Source organism: Anser anser (assembly GCF_964211835.1).
Source record: "Anser anser genome assembly, chromosome: 23".
Lineage (NCBI taxonomy): Eukaryota > Metazoa > Chordata > Aves > Anseriformes > Anatidae > Anser > Anser anser.
In genome coordinates this window covers 212,463-222,672 of record NC_139744.1, presented here as the reverse complement: position 1 = coordinate 222,672, position 10,210 = coordinate 212,463, and the positions used below count along the sequence as shown (strand labels likewise).

General features: G+C 48.3%; 1 long non-coding RNA gene across 1 annotated transcript; it reads left to right on the top strand.

Moving 5' to 3' along the window:
• Nucleotides 1-9,326: 9,326 nt before the first annotated feature.
• On the top strand, nt 9,327-10,141 carry LOC310885730. The gene is made up of 2 exons (XR_014574948.1): nt 9,327-9,800; nt 9,885-10,141. It is a non-coding gene; the product is annotated as an uncharacterized lncRNA (long non-coding RNA).
• The last annotated feature ends 69 nt before the right edge of the window (nt 10,142-10,210 follow it).

Below are 10,210 nucleotides of genomic sequence, written 5' to 3'. Positions count from 1 at the left end.
TGCTGTGTGCAGTGCCTTAGAAGCCAGGACAGCACCTCTATTTTCCAGGATGACTTTTTTGTTTCATTTGTTTTAGTGTTTCTTTTCATTTTAGGTTAGTTTACTTTAAAGAAGTTTCTTCTGAAGTCTTTGAAATAATGGCAGAAGTGGGATGTACAACTTTAGCAGTGACCGTTTTCTCAGTAATCTTAGCTGTGTAGGTGCCAACCTGTTCCAGAGATGAGGCAAACTGCATGGGGAAGGGAAGGGGTGAGGGAAGTGATTTGGTTTTCCCTCCTCCCTTCAAGCAACAGCAATAAAACAACAATAACTAAATCAAAGAAAACCCTGCTTGGTAGGAAGTATGAATTAATCTGCATCTCTTTAGTAATCAGATTATGTGAACTAAATGCATGCAGAACAGTTCTGGAGTTCAGGAGAAAGCCAAAGGGATTTGGGGGTGTGAAGGAGGACAGATCTTTAAGGCTCTGGATATATCAGGCATTGAAAAAGAGCCTTGGCAGACTTGGCTCTTCAGTCCAGTTTTGCTGCTGAACCAGGGCATGCGTTTGCCCTGAGATCTCTGGTATTTGGCGCAAGGAGGGGCAGCAGCTCCTTTGCAAAGTCCTCTGCAGGTGGCTGGGGATGTGAACTCAGCCTCAGTTTCCCCACCTGGATCAAGAGACTTGTGCCCTGAAATCCTGCTGGTGTCTCCAGGGCTCAGCTACAGGTGGGTGTGTGGCAACACAACTTTTTTGGTTTTTGCTTTTTTTTTTTAAATATCCAGGGGAATATTGTTAACAAACTTGGGATGTGCCAGTTTGTTTTAACTCTCCTGGAGTTATTTGATGTTCCCCTCCACCCAAATCTCTCTAGGTGGAGAAAAATATTCTTGAAATGTGGCACATTAAAAGATTTTTTTTTCCTTATTTAAAAACAAAACAACGCAACCACCACCACCCTTCTTTCTGTGGTAAGAATAACTGTTCTCATGAGACAGTACCAAATATATAAGTCAAACGAATGTAAGATGGTTACTGATTCCCGTCACTCTTATGAGGATTTTATATTTTAGATATATTTTAATGGTTTGTTTTTAATACTGAGTATTTGGAAGGGACAGTAACTGCTGTGATTGCCTCTTCCATGCAGGGTAAGGTCTTGTCTCTACACGGGGGCTGAGGCAGGGCTTGGTGTGCATTCCTTGCTGTGGCAGAAGGGCCCTGGTCCTGTGCAGCCCCTGGCCATGGCTCTGACTGGAGCAGGGGGGCTGCATGCCAGGTAAAGCCCCCCCTGTGCCATGTTTCTCTGTAATCCAGCCCAAATGCTGGTTGATGCTGGTTTTCCTGCAAATTGGGGTGGGGGGTGAAAAAGCAAAATTATTTCTGGCTCTGGGGGAAGGTGGTGCAGCCTGGAGCCTGCAGTGTGCTGTGGGGAGAGGGGCAAAGCAGGCGCCCCAGGAGGCAGGAGGAGACCTGGGAGCAGCCTTGGGTGAGCTGATTCAAGGCTTAAAAGGAGGGAATTGGAAATAAACCTCGCACTGATGTTTTTACCATTTCTTTCTGAAATGGAGACCAGACCTCCCATTTGAGCAGACGTTTTCCTGGGTGCATCCTCCAAAGCGAGAACTGGCTTTGAATTTGGATCATGCAGCATCAGGAAGGCGGGTGGTTTATTGATAAGGGAACACGGCAGCAGTTACTGTCCTTTTAGACATTGCAACAACAACAAGGTGTAGGGGAAGGCCAGATATTGCTGTGTGTTTGAGCAACAAGAAAAAAAAAAGAGGGGGAAAAAAAAAGCTACCTCAAGGTATGAAGTTACCTCAGCAATTTTTTTTTGGGGGGGGGGGGGCTTGCTGATATTTTATATAAAAGCTGATAGTCTTGAATATTTTATTTTTTTAATGAAAAGAGAAGTTAAGTTTCATAGTTTCTTATGAGCCAGGAGTTATGTGCAGGTAACCAAGTGTTATGAGATCTCTATGGAGAACGACAGAAACTTCAGACATAGTGGAAAAGATGGCAGCAGTATATTATTTTGGCCTTTTCAAGCCAGAAATGAATTTTAGCATGACTCAAGAGCTGTCAGATGTCGTGACTCTTTGAGAACTTGGACAAATTGGAGCCCACCAACTTTTTCAGTTGGAAAGACTTTTTTTTTTAATTTAAAAACAAAAAAGCCACTGGATGAAAGGCCTTTGTCAATCCAACTCCATCAGGAAACCAAATTGTTAAAGTGCTTGGAATTGGAAATATTCTGCTGAAGGCAATATGAGGATAGACTTGCCTTCAAGCACCATTCCTCGGCATCAAGCTGGCTATGCTAAGTCGGGTACATGGGGTTTGCTGATATTTTAACTGTGCCAGCTTGGGCAATTTTACCAACAGTTGTAAGCCATATCTTTCAAAATGCAAATAAATTGTCCTCCTGTGTTGACACAGAGGAAGTCTCAAGCCATCTTCTCCACTATGATTCTGCTAAATATTTTACAGAGATTTACCTCAGTTTTACTGAGGACAAGCAATCAAAAAAAAAAAAGAGAACAACAGAAATAAATGGGAGCCAACTTTTTTATACAAACACTAAGGAGAGAGAAAAAGTGAACAACCCTAATGAATGATAGGTGTGAACCTTTCCCTGTCTGCTTGAGGAGGTTCATGTGCTTTTTTTTTTAAAAAAAAAAGTCCCATCTTGCTATTTTTTCATTATACCTGCAGGAAAACAACCCTTTCTTGAGTGTTAGTTGGAAATATATCAGTGGTGGTAAAGTCAATTTGTAAGTGGCCAGCTGGCTCCCCAGCCTCACTCCTCTCTTCCACTCCTAAACCCCACAGAAACTTTGGGTGCGTGAGGAACACAGGATCAGGCTCACCTGTAGTGATGGAGAAGTGCTGGCCCTTTTCCAGAGAGATGGGAACAAAGGAGCAAAGCTGGACAGTGGCAGCAGGAGGAAACTCCTGCCCACCTGTGCAGCACCTGCACTTGTGCCTCTCCACAAGAAGGTGCTTCTGCCTGTTTTTCCTTCTCTTTCAGAGACTGGCATTTGCCCTAGGAAAAACAGTTTCTTATTTAAATCTCTGGCTCTCTACTTTTTACAGCCTTGCATAAATCAGTGTATTCAGACATCGGTGATTATAATTGTATTTTCCAACAGCAAGTGTTTTTGATAACTGGTGCAAACTATCATTGAGGAAAAAAAAAAAACACGGAACACCCACAATACTGTTAATTGGATTGTTGCAGTGAGAACATCTTGACACATACCTAAAATCTGATGATTCAGGGACACCTTTGATGCTTTTCACCAGCAAAGGGCTACAGGCACAAAGCCACCTCAAGGCTGATCCCTTTGCCACCATTGCCTGAGGCTGTCTTTGTGGCAGCTGAGACATCAGTGGTGCTGTCACATAAGAGTGAGCGGTTCTTTTGGGAATATCATTGTTTCCCTGAGGGAAGGCAGCATCAGCTGTGGTTTCATAAGGCAGACCCAGTTGCCAGGAAGAGGCAAGTCTGCTGCTGGCCGTTTCTCTTCTCCCCGTGTTGGGGAAGCACTTAAATACCTGCTTAAATTCCTACTGACGTCCCATTGAGTTCAACAGGACTTCTGGAAAGCAACTTTGCTTTATAAAATTATTCGCAGTAAGGAAGATGCCTCTAAGCACCTCTGTATTTCTCCAGAGCCAACCTGAGCTGGGAACGGCTAAACCAGCATAAACCAGGATCCCCATCCAGACTGGTCATGAGGGCCAGGGGAAGGAGATGCAAGCAAGCTTTGAATTAGGCTTGGAGTGAAGAAGCAGGAAACAAATCTCTAGTAAAACCTGAAAGCAAGCAGAAAGGAGGATAACTGCTCTGCAGTACCTCCTTCCTGATAGCTACTCTGTTTGCACTGGAAAAATAGGCAATTTAGGGGGAACCTCCCCTAGGAGCCCTTTAATAGCAAGAAAATCAACCCACATCCACTGTGCTAAATCTGATGAAACCAGACTGGGACACAGCAGGGACCCAGGGCAGATGCTTGCTTGTGGCTTCATCTTCACTGGGGAGCAGGGTGATGAGCAGCACTAATTGCTCCTCTCCTGAGCTGCTGCCTCGCTTTTGTACTAGCAGATTCCCCCCCCCTTCCAAGGAGGTAGCAAACCCAACCCTGCTCCTCCTAGGTGCTGGAAGGGGTGCATGGCAGGTCAGTTCGTTTCTTGAAATTGTCCTTTCCTGCCAGTTTAGAAAGTTTTTAATTTGAGGCAGGGGCAGGCATGTAGAGAGCCTCTGGGATAGGAGAGGGAGTTTCTGCTTGCTGTCTTGGGCCTCGCCAGATCGTGCCAGGGTGGTCGCTTCAGGCAGGAAGCAGTACGTGGGTAGAGCACGGAGTTTGTTTCCCAGCTGTGCCACTGGCTGGCTCTGAGGCCGTAGGGCAAAACGGAAAGAAAGCAAATAAATAAATCTCTGTACGTCGGTTTCTCCCCAGTGGGAGTAATACTTCTTACCTACCTCACAGGCCTGTTGTGAGGATTAACAAATTAATGTCTCCGAAGCACTTTGTGATCCTCAGTTCCATATACCAGGGAAAATATTGTTGCCAGGACTAAAAACCATGATGCTATGTGGATTTTGGGGGGGGTTCATCTCATTTTAATGCTATCAGAATCTTGTTTTGTCATTCAGCTAGGGAAAAGGAGAAAACAAAAAACAAAGCCAAACAAACAAACACAACCCAACAGTTAATGTTTTTCTCTTCCAAGTTCTGACCACTTTCTCATCCCCTAAGTGTATCTGAGGTAGGGAGGTGAGTTGGGGTTCAGCAGCAACAACCGGGCCATGCTCCCTCCTGGCAGTCATGATTGCAGTCTGACTGCACTGACAGGCTTGAAAGAGTTTTACAGAGTCAAAATAGATGAAAATCCATTGTAAATACTGAAAAGAAACTGCCTCTAACATACACTTTATGTTTCCTGGACGTTACGTTTTGGTTGTGTTTTAAGTTTTGAGTGGGGAAAAAAAAATCAGTATAAGTTAGTCAAATAGTTCATCAGTGCCAGAATAAAATTCTCTCTTAATTTCTAGCTCCAAATATTGTGTTTTCTAGCTTCTGAAAAAAACAGTTCAGAAATGCAGACTTGTTATAAATCAGTTAAAGACACAAATTTAATTTCTTTGTTTTTAGTTCTTCTCTCTCTGTCCCCTGGTGGTTCACAGTACATAGGCTTTTAATATTTTTGGAACTTTTTTGTTTTCAAAAAAATTAGTAACTGAGATTTTGGGATGTGTGGGGATCTTTTTTTCTTTCCCCCATTGTGGCTTTTGTTTTGTTTGGATGAAATCAGTGTGAGCCTGTGAAAAGTGCAGGCCCCTGAGAGGGCATAGGAATATTTAAACATCCTAATATCATGCTTGCTTCTGAAGGCCCCTTGGGCAGAGCAAATATGCTGGGATGTGCTGTGCCCAGCCTGGCCCTGGGCTTTGCTAACTGGAGGTGAAGAACACAGATTTGCTATGCGAGAAGGGCATGGTGACTGACAGCGTGAATTAGTGCATGGAAGTTTCAATGCCATTTCAATTCAGCCTGATTGTCGAAAGTGGGTGGCCAAATGCTTGGCTGCCCAATGCTTAGAAAACTGCCTCCAAGCAGGTGCTTGCAAATAAACATGTCCAAGGCTCAAATTAATTTGGGATGTCAGATGGGCAGACCTGTGCAGCAGCTCGCTGGGAGCAGAGTGCCACGACAGGATAACTATTGTTAGGCAAAATGAGGGTCTGAAGTTGCAAAACTCTCTTGAAGGACTTAGCTGCCATGGTACGGTGTGTAGGAGATGCACATCAATGATGTGTAGGGAGGGAAAAATGAATCCCAATTCAGCCTTGAATAAGCCTTTCTTACTAGTTTCGGTGTCTATTTTTTTTTGTTTGTTTGTTTTTAATAATTTGTGATTATGGGTAAGATCTGGAGCACAGCAAAACCACCCAGAGGCTCTTAAATTGCAGTTTTTGGAGAACATGCAGATGATGCAAGCTGGAAATGTACACATGCAAACTACCTCAAGGCTGACCCAACTGACGGACAGGGGAGGGTCTGGCACCACTGCCACATGGGAACGGCCTCAGGACAGTCTTCACACACATCAGAAGACACATCCTCCCAGGTGGTGGAGAGGCAGGTTTGGTACCCTGTCCTTCCACCCCACAATTAGGGAGCATTGCAGTATAGAAGAGGAAAGGGATCTGATGAGGAAGGCTCCTGGGACCATTGGTTTGGGATGGTCGCTGGTCAGGATGGGCAGTAAATTGGACTCCTTGAAAGTCAGCCCATTGCTGACTTTAGTGTGCATTTGAACCCTGCTGCTTTACTGTACCTTACTGATTTTTTTTTTAGTTTTTCTTGAAGGCAAATACCTCTCTGAGTTGTGGCAAGGCATGCCAGGATGCTTTGCCTGGTCTGCAGTGGCAGCCTGTCCCTGCTATTGTGGCAGAGCAGTGGATTATGAACTGTGGAAAGTATTTGTGTGCTGCATTAGCAAAGTATCAACATGAGCTAAAGATGAAAGGAATTTTTTGCTAAAACAACACAAACAAAACCACAACAAATTAAGACCCAGGAATCAGCTGTATGACAGAATTGAAGCCATTTTTTGACCGGTTTGGGTAAAGGTTTTTGAAAAGCAACACTAAGTCCAGCAGGACATAGTTGGTAAATGTTTTCCATAGGGATTCAGCAGCATGGAGCGGAGAAGGGCTTGTCGAGAGCTGCTGAGCTCCTGTGCAGGCAGAGTATCCTGGAGGATGTGGCGAGCAGCACTGGATGCATCGGGCTCCCGTTGCTGTTGGTGGATTGTCCCAGAAAAGTGGTGGGATTGTCTGGAATCAGTGCAGAAGCTAACCGTCAAAATCACCATAATGTGTTTAAGTGTTCGTTACCAAGCAGTTAAGCATATTGGTTCATTTGAAATGTATCTGGATTCATCATGAGATCAAATTTGTTGACTTCAAGAGGAAATCTGGCCCTAAAACATGACACATACCCCCTCCCCCCCCCCCCCCCAATGTTGCTTCTGTAACCAGCTCTGTTAGGCTGAATTGAAAAACGACAAATTTTAGGGTCACTCCAGGTGAGACAAAGCCCCAGATGAAACCCTAGAGTTTCTTGAAAGCCCCAAATGGCTGGTGCCTGTGGAGTTTGCCAGCTTCACTGCATGTCAAACACGGGGGCATGACCTTATATATAACCAAGTCATTTTTGTTTATCTACCTCTTAGCAACAATAGATTAAAACTAGGTAGTGGCAACTCCACATGCTGTAGTGTAGAGGAAAAAAAAAATAACTTTTTCCAAAGAAAAATGTTCTTTAAAAATAGAATTTATGGGCTTTTTTTTCACTTTAAAGTGGTCGTTAGTTGAAAAAGCTCCAGACCTCAGCAGTCCAAACTATTTAGTTGTGACTGATTTTTTTTTTTTAATGCTCAATCTTCCATTACTTTTTCCTTTTGAACTTTGATATTTACTTCTGTCAGCAGTAGAATATCCATCCTCCTCAGTTCCCCAGTATAGTGGGGCTGAACCCCATCTTGCATGGGTGGGAGACGCTAGGGAAATCATGCTCAATGTTTTTTTCTCAGTGGCCATGTGTTTATGCATCTTTTTTTGGTGGAGGTCGGTGGCATCAGGTTGATGGCAGTGCAAGGGGTGTCCTGAGCAGCACATCCGCCATGCAAAGCAATCCAGTGAATTGCAATGGAGCCAAATAGGAGGTCCTGTTTTACTCCGCATCCTGACACCAGGAGCACCCAGCAGCACCTCGTCCGTGGGACAGGTGCACCTAAAAGTGCTCCTCAACCCACTGAGCAAAGCTGTGTCTCTTTCCAGCAGCTGCTCCAATGCAATTTCGAACTATTCCTCAAAAGAAGTTGTACGTCATTGTAATGATACTGGTTTTCCTCCCTTCAGCTGAATGTTTCTTTCCACCTTCCCCCTCTCTCTCCTACTTGCCTCATCTAATCTGTGTTCTTCCCTTGTACTCTGGTGTGAGGCATTTTGTTGGTTTGGATGTGGAGTTGGGATTAGGGGTGGATGTGGGCTCCATTTCTCTTCCAGCAAGGTTTTGCCACAAACTGCTTTACGCCACTGTTTTTCTGGTTGTTTTTGTTTTATTTTTTTTTTAATAAAGAAGAAAACAAACAAACCAACCAACCTAACACTGTTCCTGTGTGTTTTTCATCGAGTTGCGGGGAAGGAAGAAAGAAAGAAAGGTGCTGGTGGGGAAACGGGCGTCTGAGGACGCGCACGTGGTGGCAGCAGCAGCGTCCGAGGACCCCTTGGGGGTTGCCGTCTGCTCTTCCTCGGCGGTGGGACCCAAACCTGGTCTGTTTCACGACTGGGTTTGTAGGAGCGTGTGCTATACTTTTCTAGAGCCTCTGAGGGGCGCTGGGCACGGGGCTCAGGCCCTTCGCAAAGCCCAAAGCCCCGCTTCGGTTCGGGGCACCGGGACCGAGACCCGCGGCCCCTCTGTCCGCGGCCCACGCTGGGGACAGGGGCGGCCGGGCACGGTGCCCCGGTTTAAAACAGAGGAAACGAGGGCTCGGCGGGAGGCGGGCGCGCCGGCTGCCGGGCAGCTGCCCGGGCACACGGGCACGCCGCGGGCACCGGCGCGACCGGACTGCAGATTTCGTCGGGTTTGGCGGCGCTGCAGAGCCCCGGCGCACCCAGCCCCTCCCCGGGCCCGCGGGGCGCGGCGGAGCGGTGCCGAGCCACGCGTGCGGCGGCGGGCGGGCTACCTGCGGCGGCGGCGCCCAGAGCAGGCCCCGGGGCGGCCGCAGGGGCGAGGCAGGGGCGAGCAACCGGCGCGGCGGCGACGAGAGTCAAGACGCAGCAGCAGAACGACTCCGCAGCGGTCCCATGGTGTAATGGTTAGCACTCTGGACTTTGAATCCAGCGATCCGAGTTCAAATCTCGGTGGGACCTCGCGCCATTTTTGTCTCCGCTGTCCCAGTAATTCAGCGGGAGGCGGGCGGGAATCGGTGCGGCGGTGGCGGCACCAGGCCTGCCCCGAAAGCCCTCCCGTCCTCCGCCGGTTGCGGGCATCCGCACGCCTCCATTTTGTGCGGGGGCGCCGGCTCTCATGAGCGCATGCGCGTGAGCACAGACGGGGCGGAGCTGCGGAGGGCGCTGTTCGGCTGCTGGCGCAGGTTGCGCGCGGGGAGTGACGCTGCCACCTGCCCGCGCTGCTATTGGCTGGGAGAGTCCCGCGTCTGCGCTAAGCGGCGCCCCCGCTGCGGGGGGTTCCGTAACGCGGGCTGCGGAGCGCTTCCCCGGGCGGCACCATAAATCCGGGGGGGGGTGTCCAGCTGCGGCCCCTGCGTGGGGTCGGCAGTAGAGAAACAACCCCCCCCCCCCCGGGGGCAGCGCTTGGCTCAGCCCGCCGCGGAGGACGGGCGGCGTGCGGCGGAGCTGAGCTGGCTGTGACGCGGGGCTCGGGGGGCTCAGCCGGGATTAACCGGGCGGTCTGCCCGGGGCTCAGGAGACCCGGGCCTGTTGGAGACCTGCTCCTCCGGGATTAGGAGCAGGGATGGACAACAAAGCTCTGTTTTGGCACAGAAGCTGGTTTTCTTTCCTTTTTTTTTTTTTTTTTTGTGGTAAGGGCGTCTGGCCTGGATAAAGCAGGGGGATGCCTGAGGATGCTTATCGCTAGGTTGGATTCGTGCTGTGTGGCAAGCTTGTCCTTCCCAGACACAAGAGACAGAGGCTGTGCTTCGAGTGCACACTGAGTGGATTTATTTAGCGTAGGAAAGAGAAAGAACAAAACCTTTATCGATTCAGTTATTTATGGCTAGGTAGGTACACAACACCAGATGCGGAGGATTTGTGTGAGTTCCCTCCTGAGCTGCAACCAGGAAGAACCTCTTTGTTGTGTTCAGGTTCCACAGGGGAGCCCCAGGTTTTGGGCCTTGTCTGACGTTGAACAGCTGAGGACCTCCAGTCCCACGGCCTCCTGCGGGCAAGCGTCAAGCGTGACCAGCAGTGACCCAGCAGCCAGGAAAGCACTGCAGCTCCGCATGGGTTCAGGAGCAATTTCCCTGTATGTGCAGCATTTAAAGTAATCCTAAGCCCACCTCCATGCTCTTCTGGAGCCCCATCCGTGGCTGCTTTCTCCACCAGCATCATGAGAGACAAAGGCTATACCCAATATGCAACAGGTACCTTCTGCGCCATCACCTCTTCCCAAACAGCCATGTCCCACGTG